General features: G+C 47.0%; 1 protein-coding gene across 1 annotated transcript in view; it reads right to left on the reverse strand.

Moving 5' to 3' along the window:
* SLC18A2 (solute carrier family 18 member A2) overlaps positions 1-25,276 on the reverse strand; it is a 347,766-nt gene that overhangs the window by 293,380 nt on the left and 29,110 nt on the right. The window lies entirely within an intron of this gene.

The following is a 25,276-nucleotide window of genomic DNA, read 5'->3' on the forward strand; positions in this document are numbered from 1 at the left end:
CAAAATTACCCTTGGTGCAACATCATTCAAAGGTTGAAATCATTTAGGAACACAAATCACATTTGTGTAAAAAAAAACAATTTCAGTATAAAAACACCTTAAGCTACAAATCACTGTTGGTACAAAGTAGGATTGTAACAACACATTTATAACCAAAATCACAATGAGGTGCAAAATCACATTGAGGTGCAAAATCTCCACTGGTGCAAGATCGGCTAGAGTGTGGGAACCTTTATAGGAATACAAGTTACATTAGGATGCAAGAATACATTTAGGAGCAAAACAGTATTAAGGTACAAACTCACATTTAAGTTAAAATCACCTTTGATGCAATAGCATCAGGAGTGTGGTAAAGTATTTGGGAGAGGAAATAACATTTGTTAGCAAAAACACAACATTCAAAATCACGTGTGGTGCTGCCTAAAAAGGTGTGTGAAAACAGCTGTAGGACCTTAAATCACATGTAGGTGCATAATACATTTAAGTGCAAATTCACATCTACGTGCTAAGTCATATTTAGTGCGATTTTATTAGTAGCGTGCATACACTTCTTTGTACAAAGGTGCAAAACCACATTGATGAGAAAGCATCCATGTTTAGGTGCACAAACACATTCAGCAAAGTCAGCACGGATGTTGTATCACATGTAGAGGCAAACAGTGCAGAGAGAAATGAAGTAGCAAGAGGTCACAGTAGGCATCAGTATGATATCACATTAGTGGACAGCATATTGGGCACAAAATCACTTCTGTTACAATCTAAGTGATAAAATGAGTACAAAGCATATTTTTCAGTACAATCACTTTTGCTACAAAACACTGTTAGGTATCAAATTATTTTGCGATAAAAAAATAGTTTTAGGTGAAACATTAACCTTTGTGCAAAGTAAGCAACATTGTGGTATCCCATTTAGAAGAAAAATCACACTTAAGTCTAAAAACATGTTAAGGTGCAAAACATCAGCAGGAGCTTGGTACCACTTTAGAAGCACACATCTTATTTAGGATAAGATACATTTATGAGGTGTAAAATTAACCTTTGCACAAAGTCTGGAGGACTGTGATATCACATTTATCTGTAAAAGAAGAACAAAACTACGACATGCTGAAAAAAGTCTGAAATACGCATAATTATTCATGAAATCTAAAACTACTGCATTTCCTACCCAAAAAAATAAAAATCAACCACAACCCTTAATGAAATTAAACCCAAGCAAACCTGGACCCTACCAAACACTGAACAGAATAAGAGTGACACTCAACAGAAAACAGTGAAAATCATTATTTTCGCCTACTTTGCTTCCTAAAAAGGCACAATTTTCCTTGCAAGAGAATAGTGCATTTGGCATCACAAAGACCCATGGACAACTAAGTCTTGCTTGTACAGTTTTTGCACACATGCGAAGGGAACCCAAAGGCTGCGACAAAGAAAAGAAGGACGAAGTGGTGCTAACTTATAAAGAATGCATAGAGGGAATGGTTGGTAGGCTTACAATACCACCATAACCTACCTTTAATTGTTTTCCAGTTCAGTGTGGACAGGGGCCATTACTCACAACAGGCAAAACTTGAAGTTGGTGATGCAACCCCTGCCCTCCCTTAACTATGGTAATAAGTAACAAATGATTTCAGTCAGTTCTGCATGCGGGGTTTGTGGCATTCTGCTTTTAATATATGGAATGTATACATGTGTACCTAAAAACGAGGTTAGAAGACAAAGGGCCAGCAACTTCCAGGGAGACGAAATCTCCTGAAGAAAAAGCCTAGAGAGCAATTTCCAGAATGATGTAAGATTATGCTAGTATAATCGAACTTTCGGACAAGCCTAGTAATGATCAGCAGTGTTTCATCCTTTTTATCTCCAAGTTATACCATATAAAATGGGACAAAAGTGTTGTTACGTATGATGATAGTAGCTTACCCCCATTCATGTTCACACACCTGCTTTGCTCGGGGTCAGAGTAAGATAAGTAAAGTACAATATAGTAAGATAAATAATTAAGAATTCGTTTCAAGGTGTAAAAAAGGACTTTGACATTTAAACATTAGGATTAGATTATGACATTTAATAAATTACTGTAAAAAAATAGGTTATAAATTTAGAGGGTTGGAAACCCCACTCAAATAATTAACACAATCCTTAAAGGTCACTGAATAAACCTGTGCTTAATCCTCTTGGCACAAAAGCTTTCAGGATTAGTTAAGAAACAATGTGTGAAGTATTTAAACAGCACTCAATTAGCAATAAAGTGAAAACACAATGTGAGAAAACAGGGCTGATTGCAGAGGCCCCATAACTTTTTGCCCCCATTTTCCACTTTTTGCTGGTGTTTTCCTGACTTTAAAGGTGCCCTGGGTACTGCTAACCAGTCCCAGGGCCTGTGCTCTGTGTAAAATGGATATGCAAATTAGGCTAATTATAATTGGCTAAGTTAACCTACCTATAAGTCCCTAGTATATGGTAGGGCATGTAGGTTTAGGGACCACAGCATAGGTGGTGCACACCTAGGTGCACTGCTGAGGTGCCCAGTGTCATTTTAAAAGCAAGCCTGCCTTGCTGGCTGCTTTTAAATTAAAGTTATATGCAAATTCGACTTTGGAATTAAAGGTGCTTCCAAAGTCTTAAACTACCTTATTTTTACATATCAGTCACCCCTAAGGTGTGCCCTATGTGCCCCTAGGGCTGGGTGCCATGTAACTATAAGCAGGGACTTTATAAAAATAGATTTATAAGCCCTGGTGAGGTAAAAACAGCCAAATTCGTTTTTCCCTCATGGAAGTAAATGGCCTTCATAGGCTAGAATGGGCAGACTTTATTTTAAATTTTAAAGTCTCCTTAAATGTTGCATACCAAGAATTTGGTATCAAATTAATTGTTGTAATAAATCCTACAACTTCCAGTTGTTGGATTTAATATAACTAGTTCAGGTAAAAAGTTTAGACTTTACCTAAAAAGTTGCCAATTTCAGCTCTGCATTGTTTTTGCTGCTGTGCTCTGATTGGCCAGCCTGCAGCAGCTTCTGCCAGGCTGCCTTGATGAGGTGTGAAGTGGCCAGGCTTCACACAAAGGAATGTGCTTGGGGGAGAGAATCTCCCCTCAGCAGATGGTGAGGCAGGAAGGGGGAGGGCTGCCAAACTGGTCTTCAAAGGCAGAGAAGGACATTTGGAGCACCCAGCAACACCCCCACATCCTGCAACCCCAGACAATTAGGTGCCCCCTTGATTAGATTAGGAGAGGGCTGGAGAGGGGTGTGTTTATGATTTTTAGCCACACCAGTGGGTGGGCTCAGCCAGATGTAACCTCCAAAAATCAGATTCAGCCATGTTGGATTTTTAGAGACTGTTGCCTTTTGGGATGGATTTTTGCCACACTTCCCAGGAAGTGGTCATCACAGGGGGACGACCCTGTACCTGATTGGAGAACCAGGGCCCCCCTTCTTTTCACCCAGGAGCAAGAATAAAACTGGCAGATCTGCCCCCACACCTCAGATCCCCTCCAGAAATCAACAAGAAAGGAACTAAAGAAGAAGAAGGACTGCCCTGCTGGACCCCTGGCCTGCACCTGGACCCTGCACTCAGAAGGACTGCACCAGCTGCACACTTGGGCTTCACCACAAAAAGGACTTTGCCTGGCTTCAACTGGTTCAAGGAGGGACTCCCTGTTTGCTACAGGTGAAAAATTGCTAAACCAGAGTCCCCTGCACCAACTCCTGAAGAAAGCGACCAGCTGACCACTGTCCAGTGGCCAAAAAGGAGTTTGCGCCAGGTGCATTCTGGGAGTTGAAGTCCGCACCCCCCAAGGACCATCACAGAACTTCTGGACCCTTGGGGTGAGCTGTGGTCCCCAAAAGAACCTTAAAAGAACATCTGGGTGAAGCCCCAGAAGTTTGTAAAAGATTTGAGAATTTTTTTAAAAAAGCTCCAGAGAGGGACCGACCCGCCGTGGAAATTCTAGCCGGCTTGCCTCAACCGCGACCCGGCCTGACTTCGTGGTTCGTCCCGGTAAAGAAAAACATCCAAAAAAGAGACTAAGTCCGAACGTAAAAAGTTGACCTGGACCTCCCAGCCATCGTATCCGAGAAGGGCTCCATGGACGTCGGATCAAGATCCAGGTTTACCCCTGTCGAAGGATTTTCATCTCGAAAAAACGACTAAGTCCGAAGGTAAAAGTCTCCACCGAGGAAACCCACATCGCGTATCCGGACAAGGGCTCCAGGAGGTCGGATTCAACTGGCAGGTTCGTCCCGGTGAAGAAAAACTTCAAAATAAAGACTAAGTCAGAAGGTAACTTTTTAACCGAGGCCTCCCGCGACCTGTAGCCGAGCAGGGCTCCATCGCGGTCGGCCTGAAAGTTTGACTTTGCCCCGGTCGAGGTGCAACCAGATGACCCGATTGGCGCTTTTTGTTTCTAAGCGCTAGAAAAGTAATAATTCTTTAAAAATTCATATCTCCGGTTCCCCTGAACCGATTTTAATCGTTTTTGTGTCATTTTAAAGATAAAAATATAAACTATTTTTATAAATTGGTTTTGGATTTTTAAACTGTTTCCTGTGTTTTATTTAATTACTGTTTTGTGATATTTGAATGCTTTACACTTTGTCTCCTAAGTTAAGCCTTGACGCTCGTTGCCAAGCTACCAAGGGTTGAGCTGGGATTAATTTACTGAGACCTAACTGTACCTATGTGGAGGTTAGTGGCTTGTTGCTAGGTGTAGGTACCTACCTGCCCTACCAATAACCCATTTTCCAACATAATTGGAAGCAGCGACGGGATCCTGTACTTGTGTTCAATATCACGTTACAGTTTTAGGTAAAACAAATTAAAAATCCTTTAAATTGTCCTAGTGCAAAAATTGTTTTTAATTTTTAATTTGGATTAATTTCAATTATTGAATTTTTGTAATTTTTCTAAATTCTTGTTTCCAATTTTTGCAAAAAGTTTTTGTTGACACAAAACTAGGGAACCATGGAGCTTGATCTGGCTAGCCTACCCACACTGACAGTAGTCCAGCTTAGGGGGTTGTGTATTGAAAGAGGGTTGCCTGCAACCACTGATCTCAGGAAGCAAATCCTGATCACATCCCTGACAGCATGGGCTGAGGCCCAAGAGGTAGAGTCAGAAGAAGCTCCAGAGGAGGGAGAAAGAAGGGAGGATGCAAGCTCTAACCACTCAGGGGAGGGAAGGCATCTGACCCTAAGTTAGGACGAGGAAGAACGGTCCTCAGTAAATACAGTCACTAGGGGCAGATCCAAAGCTAGTGGTGGGAAGGGGGTCCTTTCAGGAGGAGAGAACCCATCCATCAGAGAAAGAGAGCTGGAGGCCCAGCTAGCATACATAGCTTTGGAAGCAGAGAAGCTGGCCCTAGAAAAGAAAAAGTGGGCATACAAAGAGAAAAGAGATGGAAGCAGCGATAAAGAAGCTGAGGTGTCCATGGGTGGGGGGATTTGCCCCAGATTACCCAAGGGGGTGGGTCCTGCTTATGTAGAGGGGGATGACATAGATAAGTGGCTGAGGGCCTTTGAGAGGGCACTCCAAATGAGAAGGGTTAGGCCTCAATACTGGGGTTCCCTTTTGTGGGAGTTGGTCCCCAACTCAGGGAGGGATAGGCTTCTGACCTTAAGGGGGGAGGAGGCAGATTCATACCCTAGTATGAAGAGGTGCTTAGCCAAGAAGTTTGGTCTGACCCCAGAGCAATATAGAATGAAGTTCAGGGACACCCAGAAGGTCAGTACCCAGTCTTGGGTTGACTTTGTGGACATTTCACTAAAGGCACTAGAGGGCTGGATTATTGGTAACAAAGTAGATACTTATGAGGGGTTATACAATCTGATCATGAGAGAGCACATCTTGACCAATTGTACCCAAGAAAGGTTACGCCAGCATCTAGTGGACTCTAAGCAGACCAACCCTAGAGAGCTAGGGGAGGCAGCTGATGAGTGGTTGAGAACCAGGGTGGTTGTCAAGTCCCAGGGGGGAGACTCCAAGAAGGGGGGGACAGGTCCCCAAAAACCTAAGGAGGGAGGTGGTAAGCCCACCACAGAGACTCCCTCTGTACCCCAGAACCCTAAGAAGGAGGAGAGTAAATCCCACTCCCACTCTGACCAGCAGAGACAGTTAGACCCAGGGTTAAAAAAGCTCTTGGACAGTAGGGCTTGCTTTGACTGTCAGCTGACAGGTCACTTCAGAGGAGATGCAGCCTGTCCAAAGAAGGTGGTTAGCACTGGGCTGTCCAGTGTAGCCATAGAAGAGGATTCCTCAGATGATGAAGTCCTCCTAGCATTGAGCTGGGAGACAGGACCAGATGGTAAGCTGGTGATCCCTGATGGTGGAAGTAGGCACTTCCACCCCATTCAGGTGAATGGGATCCCTACCACTGGCCTGAGAGACACCTGTGCCAGTCACACTATAGTGAGTGACCGGTTAGTGACCCCAGACATGTATGTCCCAGGAAAGACAAAGAAAGTCAGGATAGCCACAGGGGATGTCACCTCCAAACCTGTAGCCATAGTGCCCCTAGAGAGGGAGGGTATCCTTGACTGGATTAGGGTGGTAGTCAGTGCTGACCTTCCCCTAGATTGTATCCTGGGCAATGACCTCCCAGAGGTGAGTCTGGTCACAGATGGGGTGGTCGCCCAGGGCGCCCCCCCAACCCAAAGTCCTGGGGAGTCAGTCCCTACAGTTAGGAGACAGGGGTCCCCAAGAAAAGGAAAGAAGAAAAGGAAGGGTAGGCCACTCTTAAAGAGAGTTCCAGGGAGCCAAGGGCCTTCTGCCCCAGTAAGGGGGGAGCCCAGAGTTGGCACTGGTGAGGCCTCACCTGACCCCAAGGAAGTCCTGAGTAGTCAGGCAGCTGTCCAGATGCAAGGTGTTGCCCCTGCACTGACAGAAGGGAGAGTGGAAGCTGCCACAGGAGGTGGTAGCCCCCCACTCTAGACAGCAAGAGGGGTGCCAGGACCCCAAAGATGCCCCTAAAGCAGCTCAGCCACCTGTCAGTGGAGAGCTTAGGGTGTGGTTCTGGGTACTGACAGCTGTCAGTAGCCTCTGCTGGGTGCTAGCCTTCCTGGCAGCACTGTACTTGGCCTGGGAGGCAGACCCCAGGGCCAATAGCAAAGTAGGCCCCCTGACCCTATTGGTCATGGTGGGGTTGCTCAAGTGTTGGGTGACCTCTTTGGGTAAGCTAGGTGTTGCCCTAGCAAAGTTTGGAGTAGGGGAGGTGGCCACCTCACTACCCAAGTTAGCAGAGAGAAAGGAGGAAGACCCCCCTAAAGGGAAGTTTCAGTTTGAGTTGGGTCCTTTTACTGTTGGGATGGCTTCACTACCCAGAGGGAGTGACCCTGACAGGAGGGTGTAAGGCAGAGTAGGCCCTGCAAAGGGACAGCCAGTTTTCTTCACTGTCTTCCTCGCCTAACAAGCCAGGAAGACTCTCCCAGGGTTGGGCTGAGTCTCCTGGGCGTGTGGGCTGGGGGGGGGGGGTTGTGTGAGAAAACAGGGCTGATTGCAGAGGCCCCATAACTTTTTGCCCCCATTTTCCACTTTTTGCTGGTGTTTTCCTGACTTTAAAGGTGCCCTGGGTACTGCTAACCAGTCCCAGGGCCTGTGCTCTGTGTAAAATGGATATGCAAATTAGGCTAATTATAATTGGCTAAGTTAACCTACCTATAAGTCCCTAGTATATGGTAGGGCATGTAGGTTTAGGGACCACAGCATAGGTGGTGCACACCTAGGTGCACTGCTGAGGTGCCCAGTGTCATTTTAAAAGCAAGCCTGCCTTGCTGGCTGCTTTTAAATTAAAGTTATATGCAAATTCGACTTTGGAATTAAAGGTACTTCCAAAGTCTTAAACTACCTTATTTTTACATATAAGTCACCCCTAAGGTGTGCCCTATGTGCCCCTAGGGCTGGGTGCCATGTAACTATAAGCAGGGACTTTATAAAAATAGATTTATAAGCCCTGGTGAGGTAAAAACAGCCAAATTCGTTTTTCCCTCATGGAAGTAAATGGCCTTCATAGGCTAGAATGGGCAGACTTTATTTTAAATTTTAAAGTCTCCTTAAATGTTGCATACCAAGAATTTGGTATCAAATTAATTGTTGTAATAAATCCTACAACTTCCAGTTGTTGGATTTAATATAACTAGTTCAGGTAAAAAGTTTAGACTTTACCTAAAAAGTTGCCAATTTCAGCTCAGCATTGTTTTTGCTGCTGTGCTCTGATTGGCCAGCCTGCAGCAGCTTCTGCCAGGCTGCCTTGATGAGGTGTGAAGTGGCCAGGCTTCACACAAAGGAATGTGCTTGGGGGAGAGAATCTCCCCTCAGCAGATGGTGAGGCAGGAAGGGGGAGGGCTGCCAAACTGGTCTTCAAAGGCAGAGAAGGACATTTGGAGCACCCAGCAACACCCCCACATCCTGCAACCCCAGACAATTAGGTGCCCCCTTGATTAGATTAGGAGAGGGCTGGAGAGGGGTGTGTTTATGATTTTTAGCCACACCAGTGGGTGGGCTCAGCCAGATGTAACCTCCAAAAATCAGATTCAGCCATGTTGGATTTTTAGAGACTGTTGCCTTTTGGGATGGATTTTTGCCACACTTCCCAGGAAGTGGTCATCACAGGGGGACGACCCTGTACCCGATTGGAGAACCAGGGCCCCCCTGCTTTTCACCCAGGAGCAAGAATAAAACTGGCAGACCTGCCCCCACACCTCAGATCCCCTCCAGAAATCAACAAGAAAGGAACTAAAGAAGAAGCCGGACTGCCCTGCTGGACCCCTGGCCTGCACCTGGACCCTGCACTCAGAATGACTGCACCAGCTGCACACTTGGGCTTCACCACAAGAAGGACTTTGCCTGGCTTCAACTGGTTCAAGGAGGGACTCCCTGTTTGCTACAGGTGAAAAATTGCTAAACGAGAGTCCCCTGCACCAACTCCTGAAGAAAGCGACCAGCTGACCACTGTCCAGTGGCCAAAAAGGAGTTTGCGCCAGGTGCATTCTGGGAGTTGAAGTCCGCACCCCCCAAGGACCATCACAGAACTTCTGGACCCTTGGGGTGAGCTGTGGACCCCAAAAGAACCTTAAAAGAACATCTGGGTGAAGCCCCAGAAGTTTGGAAAAGATTTGAGAATTTTGGGAAAAAAGCTCCAGAGAGGGACCGACCCGCCGCGGAAATTCTAGCCGGCTTGCCTCAACCGCGACCCGGCCTGACTTCGTGGTTCGTCCCGGTAAAGAAAAACATCCAAAAAAGAGACTAAGTCCGAACGTAAAAAGTTGACCGGGACCTCCCAGCCATCGTATCCGAGAAGGGCTCCATGGACGTCGGATCAAGATCCAGGTTTACCCCGGTCGAAGGATTTTCATCTCGAAAAAACGACTAAGTCCGAAGGTAAAAGTCTCCACCGAGGAAACCCACATCGCGTATCCGGACAAGGGCTCCAGGAGGTCGGATTCAACTGGCAGGTTCGTCCCGGTGAAGAAAAACTTCAAAATAAAGACTAAGTCAGAAGGTAACTTTTTAACCGAGGCCTCCTGCGACCTGTAGCCGAGCAGGGCTCCATCGCAGTCGGCCTGAAAGTTTGACTTTGCCCCGGTCGAGGTGCAACCAGATGACCCGATTGGCGCTTTTTGTTTCTAAGCGCTAGAAAAGTAATAATTCTTTAAAAATTCATATCTCCGGTTCCCCTGAACCGATTTTAATCGTTTTTGTGTCATTTTAAAGATAAAAATATAAACTATTTTTATAAATTGGTTTTGGATTTTTAAACTGTTTCCTGTGTTTTATTTAATTACTGTTTTGTGATATTTGAATGCTTTACACTTTGTCTCCTAAGTTAAGCCTTGACGCTCGTTGCCAAGCTACCAAGGGTTGAGCTGGGATTAATTTACTGAGACCTAACTGTACCTATGTGGAGGTTAGTGGCTTGTTGCTAGGTGTAGGTACCTACCTGCCCTACCAATAACCCATTTTCCAACACACAACACTAGAAAATCCCAAACCAATAAAAAAAATAGAGTACAATCCATAATATTAACACACAAAAATGACAAAAATCCAGTAGGGGGAATTGAAGTTATGATTTTTTTAACGTTTCAGGTGAAAAATAGTGCCAAAAAGCACAAAGCGCCACTTGTGGGCACCTAGTCATGCTTTACTGGGTCAAAGTAACAAGTTCAGGCCAACCAAGCTGGAATGGGAGGTGAATACAGGGTCCAGGTTCATCCCAGTGAATGGTTTACCTTCTCTGTGTCCCGTCCACATGAAGAGCCTCAGCTTGAGTCACTAGGAGGTTGTTAAGGCCAGGCATGACTCTTCACGCCGAGCAGATCCCCCATTCTGCCCTTGTGTCCCTGACCCCGCCCTTGCTGCCCTTGCTGCCGTAGGAAGTCCGAGGCCCTCCACCACCCGCAGGCTCCCACCTGCGCCTCTTCCACGGTGCCTAGTGGTAGGAGTATCTAGCGTACTCTTCACTTGTATTGTATTTTGTTTTTTACATTTCCAATTTCATTCTCTGCATTGTTTTCAACTGTGTTTGTGCCCTTTTTCTGCCCCACTTCGTTTTTACCGCTGTGTTTGCTGCCCATTTCCCATTCCGGTTCTTGCCAGTTTCCCCGTCCCTGCCACTGTGTCCCCTGCGGCCCTGCCCCCCTGGCGCCCCCATTGGCCACCCCCTCCCACCTCCCAGCTGCCCCTCCCTCCCACCTCCCCTTCTTAATGGCGCCCGCTGCGCGGCTCAAAGAGTGACCTGTGACCTGCCTTAAGGCCAGGCACGACTCTTCACGCCGAGCAGATCCCCCATTCTGCCCTCGTGTCCCTGACCCCGCCCTTGCTGCCGTTGCTGCCGTAGGAAGTCCGAGGCCCTCCACCACCTGCAGGCTCCTGCCTGCGCCTCTTCCCCGGGGCCTAGTGGTAGGAGTATCTAGCGTGCTCTTCACTTGTATTGTATTTCTTTTTTACATTTTGAATTTCGTTCTCTGCTTTGTTTTCAACTGCATTTGTGCCCTTTTTCTGCCCCACTTGTTTTTACCGCTGTGTTTGCTGCCCATTTCCTATTCCGGCTTCTGCCTGTTTCCCCGTCCCTGCCACAGTGTCCCCTGCGGCCCTGCCCCCCTCGCGCCCCCATTGGCCATCCCCTCCTGCCTCCCAGTAGCCCCTCCTTCCCACCTCCCCTTCTTAATGGCGGCCGCTGCGCGGCTCGAAGAGTGACCCCTGACCTGCCTTAAGGCCAGGCACGACTCTTCACGCCGAGCAGATCTCCCATTCTGCCCTCGTGTCCGCGACCCCGCCCTTGCTGCCGTTGCTGCCGTAGGAAGTCCGAGGCCCTCCACCACCTGCAGGCTCTCGCTTGCGGCTCTTCCCCGGTGCCTAGTGGTAGGAGTATCTAGCGTGCTCTTCACTTGTATTGTATTTCGTTTTTTACATTTCAAATTTCGTTCTCTGCTTTGTTTTCAACTGTATTTGTGCCCTTTTTCTGCCCCACTTCATTTTTACCGCTGTGTTTGCTGCCCATTTCCCATTCCGGTTCTTGCCAGTTTCCCCGTCCCTGCCGCTGCGTCCCCTGCGGCCTTGCCCCCCTACTCCCCCATTGGCCACCCCCTCACGCCTCCCAGCTGCTCCTCCATCCCACCTCCCCTTCTTAATGGCGGCCGCTGCGCGGCTCGAAGAGTGACCCCTGACCTGCCTTAAGGCCAGGCACGACTCTTCACGCCGAGCAGATCCGCCATTCTGCCCTTGTGTTCCTGACCCTGACCTTGCTGCCCTTGCTGCCGTAGGAAGTCCGAAGCCCTTCACCACCAGCAGGCTCCCTCCTGCGCCTCTTCCCCGGTGCCTAGTGGTAGGAGTATCTAGTGTGCTCTTCACTTGTATTGTATTTCATTTTTTACATTTCAAATTTTGTTCTCTGCTTTGTTTTCAACTCTATTTGTGCCCTTTTTCTGCCCCACTTCGTTTTTACCACTGTGTTTGCTGCCCATTTCCCATTCCGGATCTTGCTGGTTTCCCCGTCCCTTCTGCTGCGTCCCCTGCGGCACCGCCCCCCTGGCGCCCCCATTGGCCACCCACTCTTGCCTCCCAGCAGCTCCTCCCTCCCTCCTCCCCTTCTTAATGGCACCCGCTGCGCGGCTCGAAGAGTGACCCCTGACCTGCCTTAAGGCCAGGCACGACTCTTCACGCCGAGCAGATCCCCCATTCTGCACTCGTGTCCCTGACCCCGCCCTTGCTGCCCTTGCTGCCGTAGGAAGTCCGAGGCCCTCCACCACCCGCAGGCTCTTGCCTGCGCCTCTTCCCCGGTGCCTAGTGGTAGGAGTATCTAGCGTGCTCTTCACTTATATTGTATTTCATTGTTTACATTTCGAATTTCGTTCTCTGCTTTGTTTTCAACTGTATTTGTGCCCTTTTTCTGCCCCACTTCGTTTTTACCGCTGTGTTTGCTGCCCATTTCCTATTCTGGATTTTTCTGGTTTCCCCATCCCTGCCGCTGCATCCCCTGTGTCCCCACCCCCTCCTGCCCCCATTGGCCACCCCCTCTTGACTCCCAGCTGCTCCTCCCTCCCACCTCCCCTTCTTAATGGTGGCCGCGCCGCTGGCGCACCGGAGGCACACCAGAGGCAAGTCCGTCTGCACCCGTCTGCGCCTGGACCGCGTCCAGCACCCGTCACCCTGGTCCACGCCTCTCCGACCCCCCTAAGCAGCACTACTTCTCCACAGAACTCCATGCCCTCAACCCTGGCCAACACCGCGCCTGCGCACAGGCCAACCCCAAGCACACACATGGACCTTTCACATGCCACTGATGCCGTTTTTCCTGCACTCACACAAACACCAACAGCACCAACACGCACCACAACAACACCAACATGCACCACAACAACACCAGCACGCACCACAACAACAACCACCCCCGCAACCACCTTAACTGCATACTCCTAAACACCCGCTCCGTCCACAAGCACGCCATTGTGCTCTGGGACCTGATCACAACACACTCTCCTGACATAGCCTTCTTCACAGAAACATGGATGAACTCCTCATCAGAAGGCGACATTGCCGTAGCCAACCCAAAAGGCTACAAAATCTCCCGTAGAGACCGCATAAACAAGCCAGTAGGAGGTATCGCCATCATACACAAAACACCATCAAAATCTCCACCAATACCCACGACACCCTAGACAGCGCAGAACACCTACACTACTTAATCCACATAAACGCCAACACCACCCTTAGAGGAACCCTCATTTACAGGCCACCAGAACCCTGCCCCCCTTTCTGCGACGCCATCACTGATACCATCAGCTCCCACGCCCTCACCTCCATAGATTACATACTCCTTGGTGACCTCAACTTTCACCTGGAAAGCACCCACGACCACAACTCCACAAACCTGCTAGACAACCTCATGAACCTAGGGCTCAAGCAACTGGTCACCTCACCCACTCACCCAGCAGGACACACGCTTGATGCAATTTTCACCTCCAGCAACCACGTCACCTTTACCCACACCACCGAACTGCACTGGACTGACCACCATTGCATCCACTTCTCCTTCATGAAACCCCCCACCCACCACTGACAACACACCACACCCTACCGAATGTGGGACAAGGTCCCGAAAGAACAGCTGAACGCAAAACTCACACAAGCTCCACCGCCCATCACCAATTACCCCAACACTGATGCTCACAACCTCACACAATGGTTAACAACGTGCGCAGACTCCCTCGCCCCACTGAAAAGCAACAACAACACCTGCACCATCAAGACTGCCTCCTGCTTCACCACAGAACTTCAAGCCTCCAAACGTGAATGCCGCAAAATTGAGAAAGCATGGCGCCAAGAGCCCTCAATGAGCAATTTCTCCGCACTCAAAACATCCAGACGCAAACACCACCAACTCATCCGGACCACCAAACGGTCATTCTACAAAGAACACATGGATAATAACTCACACAACAGCAAGGCACTCTTTACCATCGTCAAAGAGCTCACCAAACCCAAATCCAGCACCATCGACCCCCCTCACACCCAAAACCTTTGCAACTCCCTCTCCAACTACTTTCACCTCAAAATCTTAGACATACACAACAGTTTCACAGCATCCACACCCACCGTCACCACCACTGCCACCGCTGACATCACCAACAGCGCAACGGCCCCCCACACCAACCAACTACACACCTGGACACCTACCAATGACGGAGAAACTGAAAAAAACATGAATTCCATCCACTCAGGCTCCCCCACAGACTCCTGCCCCCACCACATATTCAACAAGGCCAGCCAAATCATCGCCCCCCTGCTCCGCACCGTTATCAACAGCTCCTTTGATGCCGCAACCTTCCCAGACACCTGGAAGCACACCGAAGTCAAAGCGCTCCTCAAAAAGCCCAAAGCAGACCCAGAAGACCTCACAAACTACTGCCCCATCTCTCTTCTCCCCATCCCCGCCAAGGTCGCTGAGAAGATTGTGAATGCCCAACTGTCTCACTTCCTAGAGGAAAACAACGTACTCAACGCCTCCCAGTCTGGATTGCGCAAGAACCACAGCACTGAGACCGCCCTCATCGCCTGCACAGATGACCTCAGAACCAGAGTGGACAAGGGTGAGACCGTCGCCCTCATCCTACTGGACCTCTCCGCAGCTTTTGACACTGTATGCCACCAAATCCTCCGCGCACACCTTTTTGACGCAGGAATCCGACACAAGGCCCTAGACTGGCTCACCTCCTTCCTCGCCGAAAGAACCCAAAGAGTTTGCCTCCCTCCCTTTCAGTCCCCAGCAACCAAGATCATCTGCGGGGTCCCCCAAGGATCCTCCCTCAGCCCTACCCTCTTCAACACATACATGGCCCCGCTCGCCAACATCCTCCGTCCCCACAGAATCACCATCATCTCGTACTCTGACGACACCCAGCTCATCATCTCCCTCACTAGGAACCCTTCCACCCCCAGGACAAACCTTCACGCTGGACTCCTCGACATCGCCAAATGGATGACAGCAAGCCACCTCAAACTCAACTCCAACAAAACAGAAATCATCATCTTCGGCCCCAACAAGACAGTATGGGATGACTCTTGGTGGCCCACCGCCCTAGGACCTCCCCCAACACCCTCCACCCACGCACACAACCTCGGCATCATCTTAGACTCATCTCTCACCATGGCCCAGCAAATCAACAGCATCTCGTCCTCCTGTTTCAACACCCTTCGCATGCTACGGAAGACCTTCAAATGGATACCCTTAGAAACCAGAAAAACAGTCACCCATGCACTCATCAACAGCAGACTGGACTACGGCAAAGTCCTCTACGCCGGTACCACAGCCAAACGTCTGCAAAAACTCCAGCGAGTCCAGAACGCAGCCACACATCTCATCCTCAACCTCCCCCGCCTCAAGCACATCTCCACTCACCTCAGATCCCTTCACTGGCTGCCCATCAGCAAATGGATCATCTTCAAAGTCCTTATCCATGCTCACAAATCCCTCCACAACACTGGACCAGACTACCTCAATGAACAAGTAAACTTCCACGCACCTACTCTACCTCTCCGCTCCGCGGACCTCGCCCTAGTCCCCTGCATCCAATGCACCACCTCCGGCAGCAGATCCTTCTCCCACCTCGCCTCCAAGACCTGGAACTCCCTCCCCACCAACCTACGCAAGACCCAGGACCTCCTAATCTTCAGAAAGCAGCTCAAGACATGGCTTTTTGAGCAGTAATCAGCAACCCTCCCCCCCCACAGCGCCTTGAGACACTGACGGGTGAGTAGTGTTCTTAATAAATTTATTTGATTGATTGATTGTTGTTGTTGTTTCCCTAGGAGCAGGACCCTGCTGGTGTAAGGAGCCCCAAACCTCTGTATTTTCAACTGTACCTCGGATTTAAGGCAGGAGGAGAACCATTTGATGCCTGAACCTGGAGAGCCCATAATGGGGATCAGGACTCACTCCAGCATTGGCCAGCAGGACTTTGGCTGGTACAGGCGGTGCTAGTCAGCTGGGTAGTTGCAGAGAGGCCTTTGGAAGCTTCTCATGTCTCTATAGCTCAAACAGGCCACCCAACTGATTCTTGGAGTCACTACTGGGGATCCTGGGTTCAAGGCAAGCATGTTGAGTCTTCCTTCTTCAGGTGGCAGGGCAGTCTTTCTTCTGAATCTTCCACAGGTCCAGGAGTGTTCTGGTGAGAGGTTCTGAGAGTACCGTTCCAATAACCAGTGCCATCATGTGGATGGACGATGTCCCCTTTTGTATAACCTTCCCCATTTCCTAGGTTTGGCTCCAAACTATCACAGGTAAGGAAGAGCAGGCAGGCCTATGTGTATGCTGCATTTGTCAGTGGCAGGGCAGGCAGACTTAGAAGTCAGGATTGGGTGGGTACAATCTACTCTTTCAAGCTCAGGAAGGGCTAAGTGCAACCTCAGAAAAGAAACACCGTTCCCCACACCCAGGACCTTTCTGTTTCCATATCTGGAATGAAAACATAACACACCACAGGAGAGCCATTCATAGTTATGTGACCTTGAGCACTGGCAGAATGGAACATTTGGTTCAAGCAGAAAAATGGCAACTTTCCAAAAATGGCAAGTTAGGAACAGTAACATAACTTATGACTTTCCATTAAAGAGGATTTTAAATTACAATTTAAATGAGTGGAGAAGTGTTTCTCTATCCTTTCCCAAACTGAAGTTATCACTTATTATGCATAATTAGAAAACCCAGTGTTCATTTATGGGAGAGATAGCATTAGTAGTGTCAAAACAACTTTAGGAGTTTTTCACAATCAGGAAATGTAAAACGTAAAACTATATGTCCTACTTATTAAATATCATCTTCCCTGCCCTACGAGCCTTTACAGCCTATTTTGGGAGTGACTTATAAGTATTAAAAAGGAAGGTTTAGGCCTGGCAAAAGGTTTGTTTTGGCTGGTCGAAATGGCAGGCTGCAGTAGCAGGACTGCAAGGTGTTTTACAGTGCTAATTTACTTTACTGGGTAGCACAATGAGTGCAGCCATCCACTAGTAGAATTTAATTTTACAGGCCATGGGCACAACTAATATAATTTACTAGAGGCTTATATATAAGGTAAAGGTGCCAACTAGGTGGAAACAAATTTTACCATCTTTAAAGGAGAGAGCACACGCACTTTAACTCCGATTAGAAGAAATATAGTGTGCAGTCATAAAATCCAACAAAAACAGGTTCAGCAAAGGAAGGCAAAAATATGAGGTGACCCTGCAGAAAGGGCCCATTCCAACAATTGCAAATGAATAAATTATATATATATATAGGCCAACAAATAAAGCACAACTAGGAATACAAGTTCAATTAAAGAGCAAATCAACACACATTATACCTTAAAAGGTGATAAAAAGCTTTTGGTGAAGATTAGGGTTTATATACTGGGATGTTTTTATCGTAATATAGTAAAGTTATGCTCACTTTGACAATGTAGTACCTCAGATCTAGTGACCTATGATGTAATGGGGTTTATATAGTGACGCAAATATTAAGGTAGCTCTCCCTATCTGACAAGTTTCTAAGTGTTTCATTGTAACATAAATGTTTCGATCTTAGCATCTAACCATTACTTTCTTTGACAAACATTTTTCCATGAGTTCTGTTTGTAACTCTAGTGACCCATCAAATAGGAACCCATTGTTTCATACTATGTGTATGAACTGGTCTTGTAATTAGGGAATATTGTGACTGGAATGCTGACCACAGACACCACAGTGAATGCAGCCAGAAGAGTAATCACGATTATCTTTGGGGTACCTAATGTCAGAATTACATTCCAAGAATCTCAATCATCAAGAAAATTCTCACAATTGTGAACAAAATCTGTCCCTAGAAAACAAATGGATCAGCTATCCCCCACTGCTTCTTCCTCCTCCTTCTCAGGGGGAGGGCTATATGGCTGGGATACACATAGATTTGCAGCAGAACAACCTTCCTGAAGCATCATAGTTTCATGGTGTCATGTAGCAATCAGGCCATGCAGAACAAGATTGTTTTGCACACTACGTTCTCAGCTTTCAGAAAGTGTTAAACTCAGTCCCAACAGGATCTTAAGCTTTCAGGATACACCTTTTCTGATTAGTAGTGAGGAGATTACCAATTACTGTAGACTATAAATATTAGCTTCAGCGACCATCCAGCACTTTAAATTGACACATCATCACCAGACCCATGGGTCCCTAATTTTATGCTTTCTGGACCTTGAAGCAGGTATTACTTCAATAGTAGGACTTGGTGCCTGATTTAGATATTGACGGAGAGATTACTCCATCACAACGGTGATAGATATTCTGTCCGCCGGAATCAAAATACCATTATATCCAATAGGATTTAGATTTCGGCGGACGGGATATCTGTCACTGTTGTAACGGAGTAAGCCATAAACCAATATCTAAATTTAGCCCCTAGTTTATATTCTACTAAGCCCTGTTGGCAAGTCCATCTGCAACTATTGCTTCGCATATGTGAAGGTTTGAAGCATGCCCAAGGATTTCAAGAAAGCTGACAAGAGCACCTGATGGCTTCCATGCCCGTCAGCAGGTGCTCAATATGAGGTGGGGGAGGGTGGAGAGACAAAGGCTAGGAGGGTAGGGGAGGTAAGGGATAAGGCTCCCTACTGTTGCTGAAAACAAGTCCTTGGGCAGGGATAGGGACAAAGGCGTGGCTGCTATTACAGCCAAACCCTCATGTAATTTTACTGGCTAGAATTATAAACCAGAAAACTGAGCCACTTTTCCCACATTAGGGCTAAACAGGTCCTGGAAAATCAGGCACTTGGGGGATACCTCTCTGTCTGACACATGAGGGCCTACGTGTGAAAATAAGTATTTAGAAGACAAAACCCACAGATCTAACATTAAAATCTTCAGAATAACTAAATAATAAGGGGCAGTCACTCAGGCAATATATAACAGAGTTACAACAGAATTAGCTTGACTTTTATGGTAGGAATTTTGATGCTGCCGAAAGGAAAGATGCATGAGCAAAAACCCTTCATCCTGTTGTCAGTAACCTTTAATTGAAAGGAGATGGAAACTCAAAGAACAAATATGTCTAAATGTTGTATACAAGAAAAAAAGTATTACTGTAATTATTTATTTTCTATATTACAGAATGATGTATATAACAACTTGGAAATGGTTGTTTTTCTAATAGTTATAGGTCAAAACCAGATTTCCTTATAATTTACAGAAGATTGATTATGTATAAGTGGGATCATGATGGAAACCAGTGCTAATTTTTTTGTAAATCTACAAAGTCTGTGGTACAAGCAAATTCTTGCTTTCAGTAGTGAATGGTGCAATTTCAGTCAACGAGCAAGAGTGGTACAGAATATGGTGAGAAAACCTCAAAATACAAAAAAGTAAACACTTGGGCCCTCATTACGAACTCGGCGGGTTTCGGCGCTGGCGGTCAACAAAAGACTGCCAGCGCGCAGAACCCGCCGGTCACATACAAAAACATTCAGCTGGGCCGGCGGGCGGAAACAGTGTTCCGGCCCAGCTGAATGCAAGGCCTGAACATTGACGCCAGTTCCAAATGGAGCCGGCGGCAATGTAGCAGTGCGGCGGGTGCAGCAGTGCACAACGGGCTGTGCATGGGGGCCCCTGCACTTCCCATGCCAACTGCATGGGCAGTGAGGGGGCCCCCAGGTGGGCCTCGAGTCACCCTTTCCACCTGCCTTTCCCAGGCTGTGAAAACCGGGGGTGTGCATGGGGGCCCCGAGTCACCCTTTCCGCCAGCCTTTCACTGGCCGTGAAAACCGCCAGGGAAAGGCTGGTGGAACCTAACTCATTATCCGGGGGGCAGCGCTGCTTCCGCCACCAAGCAGACTGGCAGTTGGCGGCATTTCAAAAGTGGCAGTTCTGCCACATTCATAATACGGCGGTCTGGACCGCCATGTCGGTGGAGGTAATTACCGCCATGTTCATAATGAGGGCCCTGGTAATGAATTCACAAAGGGTCAAATGAATTGAGGTTGAAGCATTGAATTGGAAATAAAATATAAAGAGGCACCATGGAGAGGATGAAATTAGGGGTGCGTGTGAGGGGGAAAGGTGAAGCAATGATGATTAAAACACCAAAAATAAAATCCAAATGTCACTAGAAGGAAAATGTCTTTATGTTATTTGCATGGATTATTCCTTACGGATAAATACCTAGAATGTTATATTTGAGGCAAGTGGAGTAATATTTTTCACAATTTCAAACATTAAAATTGAAGTCAGGCCAAAACTGCAAGTGTGATAATAAATTCTGATGAGTGTGGAAGCAGGAGTTTGCACAAAAATTCATTTCAACTAGAAGGATATTTAATTCACCCGCAGATTTTTCCTGAAGAATTTTCAACAGGAAAATCTGGCAAAATGTAATTAGGGACTACAGCTGGTAAAAAAAGGCAAAGCATGTAGAATTCATTTTCACATTTTATGTCTTATTCCACTCAGAAAACGCGTAGTAGTATGTATTTGCCGCTCCTACGCCATGGAGCAATGGTATGTACCTGGTGCAGTAAATACCAGCCCCAATTCTGCTGTATTTTGAATCTGGCCTCACCTTGTCTTTAACACGTTTCACATTCAAGGATCAGAAAATATTCGAGAAGCTAGTAATTGGCATATGGGGAAGACTATTTTCGAACGAACGAAAAGGGGAGCATCCATCACTTTTCAGATAACATCCAAATCTTTAGCTTTCAACCACAATAAACAGAATACTGGATTACAGCTCAAATATATTTTTTAAATATAGACAGCAATTTGATCAGTCCACAGCGTATATAAGTATAACATTGAAACAATTTTAGAACTAAGGGCCTCATTACGACTTAGGCGATCGGAATTTTACGACTGCCAAAGCCGCGGTAAGGAGGCTGCTGTCATACCAGCAGCCTCCCCGCCAGTCGTATTACAAAGTTTCCACCGGGCTGACTGGTGGAAACATTGTATTAAGGGAGCCAAGGGCAATACTATGGCACAACAACACCCTCGGAAAGCGCACTGTCTTCAGTGGAGACAGTGCGCATTCCAAGGGTGCTGGCAGGGGGGCCATGCACTGCCCATGGCATGGGTATGGGAAGTGCAGGGCCCTACCTGTGGCCCCCAGCACTGGCTTTCTGCCAGCCTTTTTATGGCGGGGACCCCTCCATGAAAAGGCTGTTGGAAAGAGGACCCGTGATCAGCATGGTTGTGCTGAACTCAGCACCGCCATGGCCGCCCACGACTCCAACTGCCGCCGCCCCACCGGGATCCATGATCCTGGTGGTGGTTCCCTGGCGGTCTGATTGCCAGGGTCATAATCTGGCAGTCGGACTGCCAGGAGTGTGGAGGTCCGACCACCACCATGGGTTTTGCGGTTCTCAGACCGCCAAACTCATAATAGGGCCCTAAGGCTGACAAGTTAAAGAAGAGCATGCTTTTATAAAAAAGGAATTTATAAATAATTCATTGCTGAGGCTCCATCAAAAGAAAAAAATGTTTAGATTCACTATGCTATGGCAGAAATGTAAATTGACCATTGTCACTTATGGAAGCCCTGGAGACAGACAGCCAAAGTGTAATTTCATTTCTCAGAATTATAAAACATATATTTCCTACATACTGTGAATTCTAACATTCAAGGAATCAAAGCCACTAAATCTCTAAATATATTCAAGCTAGGGGTTATGCCTCAAAAAATAATGTGTATGAAAACTCTAATACAACACACCCTACATAAGGTTTTGCAAAATTTTGAAATTTTCAAATTAAGGTTAGCATCTTCTGTAGAATCTTTCTGCAAGCCTAACAATGAGACCAGTTGCTGTATTATACAAATTCCCCCAGAGGGGCAACGGATGTTTGCACCCACCTTGGGAACCCCCAGGGCACTTTGGTATTGCAGAAGGGACCACAGACACTTGTGTGGCCCCTTCTGTAATACAGATAATGCTGGCACACATATAGCACCAGCGCTATCATCAGAGGGCGTTCTCTCATTTACATGGGGCATGGCCCGGCCCAACAAGGAAAATGTGTCTCTTTGTGTAATATGGCCACAGGAAGTGCACTGACAGTGCACCACAAAAAGGTGGTGCACTCTCAATGCGCCCCAAAATGGCAGCCCTCTAGAGGAGGTGAAGGGACACCTTAAACATCCCCTTACAGGTGGGTGCAGTAACTCACTGCACCCTCCTTGTTGCGCAGGAAAAGTGTGCGCGGTGCAAAGAAGGAAAATGTGCCACATTTTGTAATACAGCCCTAGAAGTGCTTCGCAGATAAATACAAAAATTGCTGAATTGAAAGATGATGAGTGATGAAGCAGAATAAAAAGTGTACACTGACCAGAAAATACAAACCTACAAAGCAGTGTACAGGTTGTGTGTCAAGTTAGACTACTTATATAAATGTAAACTCAGGCAAATCTGAAATTCTTTCTGATGTACCTCAGAAAAGGGTACCTGAGTCATATGCTTTCAACATGCACCTAGGTACAGAAAGCTTGGGATGAGATATCCCTCATGGTAATCATTCAGTCATGGATGCCAGATACCTTCCCCACGCTGGACTGTCAGAGAACTGTCACATTCTCTGCAGAACACAAACAGCGCTTCAACCCAGGTGTGCTGAGACAACTAAATGTTGCTGATTTCCTCACTGTTTCTCTCTTTCTCCCATCGTAGCATCGCCTGTAATCACTCTTGAGATCCCTATCAATGAGCCCCACCTAAGGGCCTTAAAAAACAAAATAATAAAGTCATTTATTTCACCTGAGCTCAAAATAACTGCAGCTCATCCATTAATCCTATCTCAACTGGACACAAAGGTCTTCTACCCTCCGGAGTTGCACTTCTCCTCACCGCTAAGGGGTTTGCCCATAGCCCTCTGACTCTCATCGAGCTATATTGGGTTCCTCTTAAGAAACAATAAAATTCAAGCCTAGTTCCCTACACTATAAAGCAATCCACCTAAGTTCACCTCCTTACCTCTCTGTCCTCCTCAAATGATCAGGTGACACAGGAAATCTGAGGAAAGCTCATGCTTCAAAACATTGCATGCCCAGCTTCAATCCATCTCAGGAGCTACAATTCTTCTATCACACTCTTTCATTCAACATCAGTACTAGACCCTCCTAACACCTAGAGACTAACCTCTTGAGACTTCATCTAACTCAAAAGTCCTTCCTTCCACCCCTGCCTTACTTCCAACGCTTTCTTCCTGCACTCCCATGACACTTGCTCTTCTACCTCCGCCACTTACCTCGATCTCCCTTCCAGCTATCCGTCGATTTTTTCCTCACAGGGAAGGGATGCATCGATTTTGAAATAAGCAGCCTCAGGTCCGTGCGATAGTGTTAAAGATTTTGTTGCCCAGGGTCGATGTGTGGAAAATTCTGAGGTGCTGTGCGGAGAGAACAGGTGCTGTGTCGATTCTCTGGCAAGAGGCAGGCACTGTGTCAAATTTTCAGCCGCAGGACAGGTGCTGCATCAATTTTTGTGACGCACACACAGTGGTGTGTGGATTTTCTCCCACAGGTTACCAGATTCCACTTCTAAGGCCCCAGGGACTGGCTATGGCACCACTTAGCAATTCAGGTCTCTCAGCAGAACAGCTCAGGCACTGGCAGATGAAGTCTTTGATGTCCCTGAGACTTCAGGAAAGGGGGACAGCTCAGTCTAAGCCCTTGGAGAAACTTCACAAGCAGGATTTCAGAAAGCAAAGTCCAGTCCTTTCCCTCTTAAGGCAGAAACAGCAGGCCAGCACAGCAAAGCAACAGGCAGAATGGCAGATCCTCCTCAAGCATCAAGTTCTTCTCCATGGCAGAGGTTCCTCTTGATCCAGAAGTAATCTAAAGTTGTCAAGTCAGCAGTCCAACACATGTACGTATTTCAACCTTTGAAGTAAGCACACCTCAAAGGGAAGTCTTTGAAGTGCACAAGGCCCTCCCTCTTCCTTGCCCTGCCCCAGACACTTTCTAGGGCAGTGGTTCCCAACCTGTGGTTTGGGGACCCCTGGGGGGCCGCAAAGCCTCCTCAGGGGGTCTGAGACTGCTTAGTTAATTAAATATTAGTCACAGATTAGGTCTCCAGCTTTCAGTAATGACTCAGTGGGGGTGTCCCCGGATTCCAAAAATAATTCACGAGGTTGGCTGGTGACACCACTGGCCCATACCCATAGTAAACAAGTACTGCACAATGTGTTGCCCTTCACACACTGCAAAACTGCTGATCTCCACGTACTGCTGGGTTGTGTGAAGAACTGCGAATCGTGGCCTGAATTTGAGCTACAGCATTAGAAAAGAGTCCAGAGCACTCCACAACTAAGCAGCTAGTAAGACTATCTGGCATACTGCAGAAGGAGTTGAAAGCTCCTGAATTGACTTAATTATTTATCAGTATTCTAAGATAAGTCAATATGGTCTGTTAATTACCGTTTCTTCCCTTTCGGCACAGCAGCCATGAAAGCCTCTGTGTTCGACTTCTTAGGTCCATTAGAACACAAGGTCATACAATTATAACCAGAAGCATTTGATTAACCAAGGAGTAAGTTTTACCTTTTTGAGCTTCTGGTGCAATACCCTTGGATAAATTGCTTGGCTGATTTCAATGGACTTTGGTATTTGGTTTCTGGGTGACCCACAAATTGAAGATGTCCGTAAAAGTACAATATCAGTCACAGAGTGATGGGGTGAGAGATGAAGGGATAAATTTGGCTGGAGCCTGGGGGCTTTTTCCAAGATCTGGTAAAGTTTGGCTTGCAATATAATCTGACCTGCTCCAATAAAAGACAAGCATTTAGAACTCTAATAGCACGCCAGGCTTTTTGTGTGTCAATGCTTGCTTTGTCATATTTATCTTTTGCAAAACTTTGATGTTAGCCAGTGGTTGAAGCAGACTGGCCCATCACACCTTGCTGTATGCTGTAGTGGGTGGAAGACAATCGTGAAAGACACAATAACAGACCAATGAATAGGGTTGCTGAAAGGCCCCTATAAGAAAGTATATGATACATATAATTTTAGTAAAATCAAAAGGTTTTGGCTATACTTCCGTTTGTTGTCGCTGTCAATAATAACAGTAATATTCAGCCATTAGCCACTCTGCTGCCACTACCTCATATGATGGTGGAGTATGTAACTTCGACTTGTTTTCGCATGAAACTGATGTGAGGCCAGGATCCCATTTCAGTGACACTAGAGCATAGGATAATGAATGGTAGTGAGGAGTACCTCCTTGGGGCAATTAGGTTAATACAGCAACTTTGAATACATGTGTTATCTAGACCCAAATGTTATCAGC

This window comes from Pleurodeles waltl, chromosome 6 (assembly GCF_031143425.1).
Source record: "Pleurodeles waltl isolate 20211129_DDA chromosome 6, aPleWal1.hap1.20221129, whole genome shotgun sequence".
Taxonomy (NCBI): Eukaryota; Metazoa; Chordata; class Amphibia; order Caudata; family Salamandridae; genus Pleurodeles; species Pleurodeles waltl.